The sequence below is a fragment of the Pseudorca crassidens genome, chromosome 16 (assembly GCF_039906515.1).
Source record: "Pseudorca crassidens isolate mPseCra1 chromosome 16, mPseCra1.hap1, whole genome shotgun sequence".
NCBI lineage: Eukaryota > Metazoa > Chordata > Mammalia > Artiodactyla > Delphinidae > Pseudorca > Pseudorca crassidens.
In genome coordinates this window covers 45,106,214-45,119,888 of record NC_090311.1, presented here as the reverse complement: position 1 = coordinate 45,119,888, position 13,675 = coordinate 45,106,214, and the positions used below count along the sequence as shown (strand labels likewise).

At 41.8% G+C, this 13,675-nt stretch overlaps 1 pseudogene; it reads left to right on the top strand.

Moving 5' to 3' along the window:
• Window positions 1-11,512: 11,512 nt before the first annotated feature.
• Window positions 11,513-12,684, top strand: LOC137208467 (nuclear distribution protein nudE-like 1 pseudogene; annotated as a pseudogene).
• Window positions 12,685-13,675: the final 991 nt, after the last annotated feature.

Sequence of the window (13,675 nt, the reverse complement as noted above, 5' to 3'; positions counted from 1 at the left end):
TAGGTCAATAGAGATTATCAAGTGTGTAGAGTAGAAAGAAAAGAGAATAAAATAAAAATAGAACCTCAGTGGCCTGTAGAACACCATCAAGAGTAACAATATATGCATGATGGGAGGCTCAGAAAAGGCATCTTCCAGGCAATAAAAAGCAAGACTAGATCTTTATATTTGGCTACTGGAAGGAAGCATCATAAGGATCTGGGCAAATAACTTCAAGAGGAGACTGCCAACATAGCTTGGGGTGGGCCAGGGAGCTTTCTTATGTGAGGACAGCAAGAGCCTTGGCTTCATCAGCCTGGTGCTCCAGAACTCTCTCCATCTCCCTGACTTTCCACTAAGCAGCTGTAAGTGTGATTGTGGCTTCCTTGGGCCCAAACTCTTCTCCCATAGTTGGCAACCTTGTCTGCCTCTGATAGGGTGGCCAGCAGAGTCTCATCCACTCTAGTTTTGTGTATCCTTCCTTCATCAGAAGACTTCCTTGTAAGTTGTTGCTTGGGGCAGATCTCTTTTTTTTCCTTTTAATGGAGGAAAAACATACTCTTCACATACTCTCTTGAAAAATTTTGTCCTTATACAAGGATACGTTAATCTTCCATCTTGTACACAAAACAGCATGTCTACTCAGATCTTGAACATTATCATTGTCCCAAAGTTACGACAATTTAAGCCATCTGTAAATGTGGCTCAGAAATAATTAGGTGAAAATGACTCTCCCTGCCTAATGCCCTGTGGGGTCCTCAGATGTCCAGACTAAGAGGTAATATCACTGTAATTAAGGTACCAAGTCTGGGGGTCACTGTGGCCATTCTTAGGGTGGCTCAAACCATATCTTGTCTATTTTAAAGAATTATTATAAAAGTTAAAGCTGAACAATTCTTATACATTTGTAGTACCTTAGGAACCACACAAATAGCTCAAAAACTATCCGACTGCCTGTATTCGTCATTTCCCACACTACCCACCACCCGAGGGCTTTCTTATGAGAACAATTCCAGCTCAACAACAGAGTTTGGCAACTATCGGGTCATAAGCCGCCTTTGAAGGAGGACACTGTGACTGTGATTTCTGGCCTGAAAATGTCAGTTTGTAATAGATGAGGTATCTGGTGAAAGCTTTAGGGGAAAGAGAAATGAGTAAACGTGCTCTGGGCTGTACCTCCTGACACTCTTCACTTGACCACTGGGCCTGTGGAAGATGTGGAGGTTTTTGCTCCAATGGCTCCAGCATTTTCTAATTGTCTGTGGATTTGGAATATCTTTGATATACATCAACTACTTTCACATTGTAATAACAAAATTCCTTTCTACAGTACATCTCTACTTTGAATAATGCTGTCTTAAGTGGTGGGAAAAGATTATTTAAATTAAACTAAAAAAAACTTTACTTCTTGAGCTGTAAGCCAAAGTCTCCACAAGCCAAAAAAAAGCTCTCACTAAGATGTAAAATGAAATGGCAGGAAGATCTGGAATGTTTTATTGTATGAAATTTGAAGGGAAGTCAAGCATTACCTAAGCAGAGGGTTCAAGTCATTTTCACGCAACAAAAAGCTAATGATTATTACCTGTTAGATAAAAAGAGAGATAATCCTGTGATATGTACAACTAAGGGGTATTCAGGTGAGATTACTGGAGCAAAAGAGGCAGCTTGAGAGATGGACTCAGGAAATCTCAAAGTAAAGGGGAAGGTCCAAAGAGTAGGACACCAGACAGAATGATTTAGAACTCTGAAAGAAACAGACTAAAGGCTCTAATTCTGTCAAATAAGAGTGCAGGCCTGTATAACTTTGAGAAATTTACCTATTTACTGGAAGATTTGAGGACTTTTGTGACCATTACTGTTTTATAAATTAGGAAGACAAAACTGTTAATTGATGGTGCTACTTAGAATTTACTGTTATTAAAAATAACTTGTTTTGGGGCTTCCCTGGTGGCACAGTGGTTAAGAATCTGCCTGCCAATGCAGGGGACACAGGTTTGAGCCCTGGTCCGGGAAGATCCCACATGCCGCGGAGCAACTAAGCCCGTGCTCCACAACTACTGAGCCTGCGCTCTAGAGCCCGTGAGCCACAACTACTGAAGCCCGTGTACCACAACTACTGAAGCCTGTGCACCTAGAGCCTGTGTTCCGCAACAAGAGAAGCCACCACAATGAGAAGACGTCACACTGCAACGAAGAGTAGCCCCCATTCTCGGCAACTAGAGAAAGCCGGTGCACAGCAATGGAAGACCCAACACAGCCAAAACATAAATGAATAAATAAATTAAATAAATCTATTAAAAAAACCCTTGTTTTCTAAGATTTCATTTGAAATAATGAATAATAGTAATAATAGCAATCATAATAATAATAGCGATCACTTATTAAATATTTAAGATGCATCCTCATCCATGAAATGATAATTATGGGGATATTGTGAAGATTGAATCAGCTTATGTGTGTTACATATAAACATTCATGTAAACGGCAGTTATCATCATCCATTATGTAGCCCATTTCTGAAAATAGAATTTATTACTTCAAGAGGGACATTGATAATGTAGTGAAGAACTGACAGGTTGCAAAATAGATGGTGTTGGATACTACTCTTGCTTTTAAAACATTGCTTTGCAACAAAATGAATTATAAGAAATCCAAGTAATATCAGTAGATGAAACTCTCAGAGAGGAATCTCAGGTAAGCAGAATAATACCCCTCCCAAGGATGTTCACACCTAATCCCTAGAACCTGTGTATGTTACCTTACACGGAAAAAAGGACTTCAACGATAAGATTAAGATTATGGACCTTGAGATGGAAAGATTATCCTGCATTGTCTGGTTGAGCCCAGTCTAATAAAATGAATCCTTAAAAGTGGAAGAGAGAGGCAGAAGAGTGGGTCAGAGAGATCTGATCTGACCTACAGAACTATAAGATAGCTCTGATCTCCAGAACTCTGATCTCCAGAACTATAAAATAATAAATTTATACTGTCTAAACCCCTCAATTTGTGGTAATTTGTTATGACAGCAACAGGAGACTAACACCATATCCAAAACCAAAGGATATTCCCTCAGAGAGCAGAGAGTTTCCTGTCATTGGACAGGAAGAAGAAAGGTAATTAACACTTTGGATACCTTCTATAACCCATACACTATTTTATTTACTCCTTTAAAACTCAAAGGAACCCAGTGAACTATGCATTATTTGTAAACAGATTCAGGGAGGAATATTAGTAAATTACACAACATTGTGACTAGTTTATCACTCCACCTCCCCTACGCTTGAAATATTTAGGAGGGATTTTGTTGTGAAGATTAAAGAAATCAATGAGGGGTTGAACTCACATATTTCTTCTAACTCTGAAACCTTTCTTCATTAGGATGATAGGTTTTTTCCCTTCATTTAATCATTACATTTCACCACAACACCCTCCCCCCATTTTGATGCTGTTCTTACAAACTTATATCTGAGTATTCAAGAGACTCAAGTCACTGCAAGAACACAAATGCAAGCTTAATAACAGGAAAGTCTTGCTTCATAATTTAACTCAGCCCCTTCAAGTCTTGCTAGACAAGGAATATCTCAAGTGGGTAAGGATAGGTGATTGCTTAGTCCCAATCATAGCTCTTAACCTCACCTGATTATTGGGATCCTTTCTTTTGCCTGAAGCTGGCCCAATGTTATCTTTTCACTTATGATCAAGCTTGGACCTTGGAACCTCTAAAAAATAGCTAAGGTAGGCTGATTTATTCAAAAGTCTTTCCAAAATACTAAGGGCAAACCCAAGGAATACATACACATCACATGAGGAATACAAAACACATCACATGAGGAATACAGAAGTTCCTCTTGAAACTCTTAGAAAGTCCAGGATTGTTCTATTAGATACTGTTTATGTTTATATCACTTGTTGTCACAGGACAGGTTTACTTTCTAATCCCAAAAGCCTGGAATAGCAGACCCCATGTCTTAGTTTATGCCCTAGTACCTGGCCTAACTCATCTAATTAAAATAGGGAACAGGTTCAGAAGACCTTAATCTTTACCTTGATGAAAATATGAAAGGCCAGATCCTATCTCCCACTTCCCTTGGTTCTTGGTCTTAAATGTTTTTTCCGTCAAGTAAATGACTCAGGGGTCATCTCATCCTTGATTTAGGCCCTGCTATTATATAAAATGCTGACTTTGTTTTAAAAACTTAAAAATTTTTATATAGAATTTCCTAAAATATGGTATTTGTGTCCCTAGTGAGCATCAAGATGATAGCAATTGGTATTCAATACCAATTCATAGTTTTAATAATTATGACATTATTTTACTAAATATACTTATTTTAATGTGTATAATAACATTTTAATCATCATATCAAAATAATAATTTAACTGATATTGCTAGAAGAAGTTTAAAAGGGGGGGATTGAGTTAAAGAAAACCACTCCTGCATTCAACCATGAAGAAGTGACTTTAATTATGCCATTAAAAAAAACTAGAAAACTGGGCAAAATATATAAGGCATCTGCTTTTAGACACTGGACAATAGGCAGTGCCAGACTATGACATCTGAGAAAAGAGAAAAAAAAAGGAGCTAAGCCCGGTGATCCCCCTGGCCTTCCGGCTGGAAGTAAGTTCTAGACAACAGCATAGGAAAGAAAAACTCAGACAGAGGCTAGTTGTCTCTTGAGTTCAGGAAGACTAAGTCAGCTAGAATTTGTTGAACAAAGTACCGTAAAATAAGGAGTTACACAGTGAAAGAACTCTAGAAGGCTGCGTTGAGTCTTTGGCTGAATACCAATCTAAATGTGTGTATGGCAAAACTTTATGAGTCCAGACAAAAACACAACTGCCAGAAAGGAATAATTATAGGGAACTTGTAAGATAAACAATTCCTTACAGCTTGCACAGGTCTTGGAGATCTCCCCATTTTTCACTACCTGGAGTGGAAAGATCTTGTTGAATAGATGGGTCATTTAATAGAGATCTCAGAAGCGTCAACTCCTAGAAATGGGACTAACGAATTCCTTGCGTAAACTAAGTTCCTCAAGCCCCAACCTAGAAAAGCTTTAAAAATAAGACATGAAGGGGTTGAGCTACTCTATAAGTAGTTTAACTGCCTTACAGAAAAAAGTGGACACTCATTAAAGAAATACAAGAAAATCTGGAGAACTAAAAAACAAAACTCACAATGTCTGACACCCAATTAAAAATTACTATACATGTTAAAAATTACTATACATGTGTAGAAACAGAAAAATAGAGCTCATCATTAGAAGAAAAATTAATCAATATATGTCATCATTGAGGAATGATAACAGAGATGATGGAATTAGCAGGTAAGGGCATTAAAGCAAGTATTATAAATATGCTCAAGGGTTTAAAGAAAATGTGATCATGGTGTGAGATATGGGAGATATAAGAAAGAATGAACTGGAAATTCTAGGCATGAAAAATGCAATATTTGAAATGAAAATTTCACTGGGTAGGAATAGTTGCATATTTGACACTGCAAAATAAAGGAAAAGTAGATCTGAAGACAAAGCAACATAAAAAATACAAATGTAAGCACACAGAGGATATAAAGACTGTTAATAAAAGAGATTAAGTGAGACATGATACAATATGAAATGGTCTAACATGGGTAATTTGAATAAGGGAAGGATTTAGAAGGAGGGACAGAAAAATATTTGAAAACATAAATGACAGAACATTTTACAGATTTGATGAAAACTATAAACCCAGTGGTCCAGTAAAATCAGTGAACCCTAACTAAGGAGAAACACAAGGAAAGTCACATCAAGACATATGATAATCAAATCACAGATTTTATAATCCGATTGTTATAACCAGGTAAAAAGAGAAATTCCTAAAATTACCAGATGGGAGGAAAAAATTATATCCATAGGACCAACAATATAAATAATAGCAGATTTCTTGTCAGAAACCAGAGAATCCAAAATACAATGAAATGACATTTTTTGTGTAGTAAAAGAAAAAATAAAACTGTCCATCTAGAATACTACTCCCAGTGTAATTACCTTTGTAAAGCGTAAAAGGCTACCCACCCTTGACATGTGACTAGTCTAAATTGAGGTAAGTGTAAACGCAGTGTAAAATACTGAAAAAAGAATGTAAAGTATCTGTTGATAATTCTATATTGATAATGTGTTGAAATAATAATATTTTAGACATTGGGCCAAATAAAATATAGTAACATTAATTTCACTTGTTTATTTTTATTTTCTAAATATGACTGCTAGTAAATATGGTGTCCTGCTGTTTTTTATTGGAAAACTAGCTAGTGTTCACGTCTTCATTAAACAACTCTAACACAGGGTCAGCGCTACTGTATACTGGAGATAAAGACCTCCCAATCTGTTTAGACCCTCAAGGATAGATTCTAGAAAATCAGTTTTTAATGAGTATTTAATAAAGTGAATTATATTCAGTTATGTAGGGAGGAACATACAGAATTCAATAAATATTAGTTAGTGTTATTACTGCTACTATCCCTGTCTTTAAGTGCAAGGCAGTATGGTTATTTGTGCTTCGGGAGAAGTGGAAATCATCTAACTTATTCATGCAGCTGATGTGTCTCTGGATTCAGTGGGTGCACTGCACTCAGGGAGAATGATTCTAGAACTGGCTGGTCCTGGAGGCAGCATGGCCAGCAGTAGGGTTGTGGAGCATCTGCCCCGGTCCATGGGAGCAAGCAGTGGTACCCTATGTGACCCCTCTAACTCTGCAGTGCAGGAGCAAGTTTGCAGATGAGAGATTTGTGGATTACTGACTTGAGCGGTGCAGAGAAAGGAGGTTTGTGTAAGGACGCTGAGGATGCCTGTGCTTTCACCACGTTCCCTGAGAACTGACTTGCTTCTCTACCCTATATCTCACCCCACCAAGGTTTCCAGGGACCAAAGTGTCTCCCTGTGAGTTTCAGACCACTGGTGATTTATTTGAGGTTCTCCTGCCAAATGCTTTCAATGTTTAGCAGGTTTCCACCAGAGCATCTCATCTTCCTTCCCCCTTTCTCTCAGTTTCTTTACTTCTCAGTATTAGATGCTAAATAGATTTGAATGGACAGTTTGGCCCACTCTGCTCTTCCTGGCCACTGCCTGGGTTAGCTCCCACAAAGAAAACCTGAGCTGACAGCAGTGAAATTTATGAAGGCCAGGAAGAAATGAGGTATGCAGAGCCGCAGCTCTCACATACAGCTGACCCTAGAAGTGCTGAGGTCTCTATTTCCAGGCCAAATTGCACAAATAATGGGGCTCAGACCCTCGCAATTGCAAATACCAAATATGCCTAGGTAATTCAAAGAAAAATAGTTTGTCTCAGGAAACCTAAGATTGGAAGGACGCAGTGAGACTCATCTGCCCCTTCAACCCCACACAGTCCCAGAGTTCCCAATTACTTCCAGGGCTGCCTCATCCTACAGTTGGGTGTGATTATTCAAATCCCACCCTAGGAGCTTCGCTGGATCTTGAGCTCCAAAGAGAATACATCCAGAGATTACCTTCTATGGTTTTCCTACTGATCTTTTAGTTGTAGAGGAGAACAGAATCGATGTAAGCTTAGTAACGATTTCCAGATCTCCAAAAAAGACATCCTTGTTCCTGTTGTACTGGGCAGCCTCCTTCAGAGTGGGGATGTGGGCATTGTCTCCAGGGACATGACAGAACTCCACGGAGTTTCTATTTCACTGGTGGAATGTGGTGCCCTTGAGGGTCAAAAGGAACTGATCACAAAAGGAATTGATCACAAGGTCAATGTGCTTCCTCAATCAGACTCACTTGCCTCAGATTTATATGTTCATAAGTTCCACGGAGCCCTTCTGCACACAGGATTGGAAACATGCTCTTTCCGGACTTGAAACATAAAGGAAACAAATAAATACTCCAAGCAAGCATTTGATTTGTGTTAAATACACACACACTGTGTATATATACATATGTATGCATACTCACATACGAATATACACATATTTTCACGTGCACACACATGTGTACACGAATGCATTTATGCATACACATGAAAGATGCATGTGTGCATATGCATAAACATACATATACACATGTATGCATATACACGCATACGCACGTACACACACACACACACACTCCACCTCCACCACCACCTATTTCAGAAGCACTAGAGGTAAACTGGCAATGGCTGATGCATACTGAAATCTGGATGAAAAGTTCACAAACTGACTCCTCGTGATGTGACTACTTGGCTTTGAAGATCCAACAACTTCAGAGCTGGCCTGTGGCAGCTTGGCACTGAAGATCCAACAACTTCAGAGCTGGCCTGTGGCAGAGACGTTTGTCATGTTAAGTTCTAGGACACTGCTCCTTGCTGGCCTAGGTCCCAGGAGGTTTGAGTGGAGGGGGGCAAACCCCTCCTCCCCTCATGTCAGGTGCAGAGCTGACCCTCAGATAAACTCAGTCACACTTCATTACTAACAACATTTTTATTTCAGACATGTAACTTAGGGCCACTCAGATGCTGTACCCATAAGTAAACCCATCTACGGAGAGTTTGTCATGACAGGGAGAGTCAGGAATGCCTAGCAGAGCTCCCTTTTCCCTCCTGCCTCAGCTGTCAAAATGGCAATTGCAATGCTGGGAACTTTGTGTTGGACACTGAGGGATATTAATACCGAAAAACAAGTTCAAGGAAAGGAAGAAAAACAGATATGTTCCAAACAAATGATATTTAAGAAAAACTGGAAATGGTATTTGGAAATAACTTAGAGTTTGTCCAGCTCACCAGTCTCCGCTTCTGGAATGGAACACATCCACGAGCCCAGACAATGGGCACTTCATTTGTGTAGGCGGATTGTCATCCTCTGAGCTCTAGCCAAGGGAGGCCTCGTGTATACACGTTTCATTTCCCTCCTCAGTCTTTCTGCATTTGTCCAAACAATCACCCCCAGGAAAACTAGGTGAAAGCAGCTCCAATGATAATGAAAACAACAGTGTTGCCTAAATAGCCACCTGAGATTGCTGCCACTCTACCCGGCTCTTTGAAGACACAGGCATGCCCTTAAATGAACACGTTAAGGCTTTTGAAGACATATTAATTTATTGTGCCATAATCCAGCAACTGAGTTTCATGTACAGAAGTTCAGATTCTGGTCCACGGACACCAATTGCATTTGGTAATGAAGTAGAGCAGACAGCAGCCTCGTTGTTTTGGAATATGATATTTACACCTCCTAGAGGACAGCACCTGAAACCTGACTTTTATGTGGGGCTAATCCTTCTTTTGGCTGCTGTCCCCTCTTCGGAGTATTTTAGAGAAGACAAAGCAGAGAAGGGAAAGTGGTGTGGATACATGCATGAAACAGACTCGAGCTGCATCATTCACGTGCCTCAGCTTAAAGCAGCTCAGTCTACAGCACATGGTGTGGGTAAAAAATCACCCCCACAATGTGCGCATGGGAACTGTCAGATGACTTCATCTCTTTTAAATCAAACTCAATTTTGCCTCCAGGTGAAAGGAATTTCGGTCTTCGTTGTTATTGATGTGTAGCGTTCACAGCAATTTTATTTCCCTGACTCTTGGGGTTAGTTCGGGGTCATTTGACTAGATCTGGTCAATGAACCACAGCAAGAGTGCTGTACATCATCTCTGAGCTGAGGTGGTATAAAGTCTCAGCTTCACTTTCCAGCTCTCTCTTTCCTGCTTGGTAAGCTTCAAAATCACATTTCCAGATGGTTTCGCTCTATAGAAAAGGAGGCCACCAGATTCACACGCAACTTTCTGGAAGGAACAAAGAAATATTCATTGAGTTAAGCCAGGGACATTTAGGAGTTAATTTGTTATCATCTCATGGCCCAGTATTACCTGACTAATTTTGTTCTCCAGGCTCACACAGGAATGGGAAAAACTTACATCATGACAAGAAAATGGAGAGAAGGGCCCTGTCTATGTCACTGTGTCATGGTGGCCACAGATTTACTCACTGTCTGAGCTCCAGTGACCCATTTAAAGCTGGTGCCTTTGTTGATTCTACACCATACTTAGGGGTCAGAAGTTTTGCTCTTGCCAAGAGGAGCAAGGGATGAAATGGGCTTAGACCCCTCCTCACATAGGATTATGAGTGATAAAGTAGAGATGAGGCAATGCCACTCTAGATGCAGGTCACTCACAGGTGGCCTGTAGCTGGGCCAGAGAGATTTTGTGAGCAGGTTACAGGGAGGTGTTGGTGCTGCCTTTGGGATCCAGGGCTACCATGGCCAGCCCACTCCCAGCTCAGAACGAAGTAGTAGCAGAACATCCTCAAGGGGGAGAACAGGTTTTATTCCTTCTGGTCACACTGTGCCCCAGCAACTAACCTCTGAAGGATGGATAATAGGAACTGGAGGGAAATGCAGCAAAATAAAAGCCTTACTCCAAACTGAGGTTTAAGTTTACTGTAATTCGCAACAGAATCCCAACAGTAGTTTTTTAGGCATAGAGAATTTTATTCTAAAATTTATATGGAAAGGTACAGGCCCCATAAGAACAACAACATTTTTTTTTTTTTTTTTGCCATGTGTGGGCCTCTCACTGCTGTGGCCTCTCCTGTTGTGGAGCACAGGCTCTGGACGCACAGGCTTAGTGGCCATGGCTCACGGGCCCAGCCGCTCCATGACATGTGGGATCTTCCCGGACCGGGGCACGAACCCATGTCCCCTGAATCGGCAGGCGGACTCTCAACCACTGCGCCACCAGGGAAGCCCAACAACAACATTCTTAAAAAACAAACAAACAAACAAACTTTAATGTAAGAATAGCTCAGTAACCAAGAGAATGTGATACTGGTGGAGGAACAGACACAGAGATCAATGGGACAGAATAGAGAGTGCAGAAATAACCACACGAATAAGCCCAGCTGAGTTTTAACAAAGATGCCAAAGCAATTCAGTAGTAGAAAAATAGCCTTTTCCATAACTAGTGCTGGTGTCATTGTACATCCATCAGCAAGAAAATGAATCTCAGCCTAAACCTCATACCTTTTATGTAAATTAACCCAAAGTGAATTGTGGACTTAAATATAGAAGATAAAACTATTAAATTTTTAGGAAAAAAACTTAGGAGAAAATCTTCTGGACCTAGGGCCAGGTGAAGAGTTTTTAGACTTGGCACTAAAAGCACGACCCATAAAAGGAAAAATTGATAAACTGTACATCATCAAAAATTTAAAAATTTGTTCAATGAAAGACCCCATGATGATGGATGAAAAGACAAGTTAAAGACTGGGAGAAAATATTTGTCAACAATATATCTGACAAAAGACTAGTTCCTAGAATATATAAAGAAATCTCGAAATTCAACAGTTGAAAAAAAACCCAGTTAGAAAATGGGCAGAAGACATGGACGGACACTTCACTGAAGAGGATATACAGACGGCAAATAGGTACATGACATTATGTTTAAAATCATTAGGCATTAGGGATATGCAAATTAAAACCATAATTCGATATCACTACACACTTATTAGAATGGTTGAAATAAAAAATAGTGACAGAACCCCGCCTCCGTGCGTCACAGAATGGCCTCGGACACCCACTTAGCCCCTGAGTGTCGGGGAGGAGAGGGCACGGAGGTGCGCGGAGCTGAGCTCAAGGCTGCGGAGTGGGGCGGAGCTAGGCAGCTGGGCGGGCCTGGCGAGGCCCGCTGAGCGAGACGTCGGTGGAGCAGAGGGGGACATGCGCTTTTGACACATTGGAGGCTTTCTTGATCATGGGTGGAAGATATACCAGAGTTTTCAAGTTTAATGGAGGAAACTGCTTAATGGAAGGAACTTGCCTTGAAGTATAAACAAAGCTTCCAGGAAGCTCGGGATGAGCTAGTTGAATTCCAGGAAGGAAGCCGAGAATTAGAAGCAGAGTTGGAAGCACAGTACAGGCTGAACAAAGAAATAGAGACTTGCAAGACTGAAGTATGAAGTGGAAGCACTAACGGAGAACCTGGAGCATCAATATGCACAGAGCTACAAGCAGGTCTCAGTATTAGAAGAAGATTTAAGTCAGACTCGGGCCTTTAAGCAGCAGTTACGTAAGTATGTGAGAGAGCTGGAGCCGGCCAGCGATGACCTGGAGTGAGCAAAAAGGGCAACAGTAGTTTCACTGGAAGACTTTGAACAAGGCTAAATCAAGCCATTGAACGAAATGCATTTTTAAAAAGTGAACTTGATGAAAAGGAATCTTTGTTGGTCTCTGTGCAGAGGTTAATGGATGAAGCGAGAGATTTAAGACAACTAGCTGTTGGGGAAAGACAACAGGAAGTAACTAGAAAGTTGGCTCCCAGTTCTCCAACTCTAGACTGGGAAAAGATGGATTCTGCCGTCCAAGCATCACTTTCTTTGCCAGCTACTCCTGTTGGCAACGGAACAGAGAACAGTTTTCCTTCACTGAAATCTATACCAAACGGTTTTGGTACCGGTCCACTGACTCCTTCAGCTAGGATATCAGCACCAAACATCGTGTGGGATCGCTGACGGAAAGTAGGGGCTTTAGAATCCAAATTAGCAGCTGGCAGGAAGTTTGGAAAGGCCCAAGCATCACGAAAATCTGTATTTCAGGGAACATTAACTGCGGGATGATGAATAACCACGGCACGAAGTTCTCTCTATCAGGGCACTCGTCTTTCTTCAACAAAGGGGCGGTAAAGGGCTCTGACCAGGCCCCTCCTCCTGGCCCGGGCTCCTCGCCCCGGCACCCGTGTGCTGCCTCTCAGTGTGTGAGTGCCTGGCCTTCAGGTGGCCGCTCCCGCCCTCCTGCGACAACCCAGGACACCCACGCCTCACCCCTCGGTGCCCGGGCCCAGCTCGTCGTGCCCCTCCGTCTGGCAGAGGGCAGGCTGCACGCAGTGGCGGCTACTGGGCCCTGCCCAGCCCCAGGACTCTGCGCGATATCAATACTGCCTATTTTCTCTTCTCGCCCTAGTGCCGTTGGCTCCAATCGCTCCTTTATTGTCAGGATGTGACATAATGGAATCTGACAAGTGGACAGTATGGGTGAACGCAGGGCACTGTGGGATCCCTTGCAGGGCCAGCAACTCGGCTCACAGGTTCAGATGCTGAGACCAAAAAGAAATTGAAATTAAGTCAAGAGAAGGTAGAATATTCCAGAGAGAGTGTTTCATGTGGAGAAGGGACCACACGCATAGGTGCAGATAGGGAGACCATGATGCAATCAGGTACATGGAGGATGCACTTGGGAGTTATGGTGTGAAGGGAGGCTGGTGAGGCTAGAAGCCTCGGCAGGAGATGGGCTGAGGCCTGGGGCAGAGGTGTCCATCCTGAGAACACTGCCTTCAGGTAGAGCCAAACAGAAGCCATTCAAGGCCAGCCAAGCAGGGTCACCCATCAGAAGGAGGCTAGATAAAGAAAGTCTGGCCTCAGATGCAGCAGGATGGGAGCTGAGGAGAAAGTGAGTTCAAAGTGAAGGGTGAGAGGCAGGACCTGGAACAGTTTCAGAGGCCAAAAGGACACAGCAGGTTTTCCTAGAATGTTTAGCCATAGGCACAGCCAGAGGAGTCCAGCATGCAGCTGGCAAGCAGGTGTCAACGTACATCACAGCATCAGCACCAATATTCTGCCCTGGTGAGAGCTTTACAGTTTACAACAGGCTTTAGGTATCTCGCTTATTGGTGGTATTGATGACCCAGCAGCAGTACACTATGGTGCTTAAGGCCTCCTGCTCAGAACTTA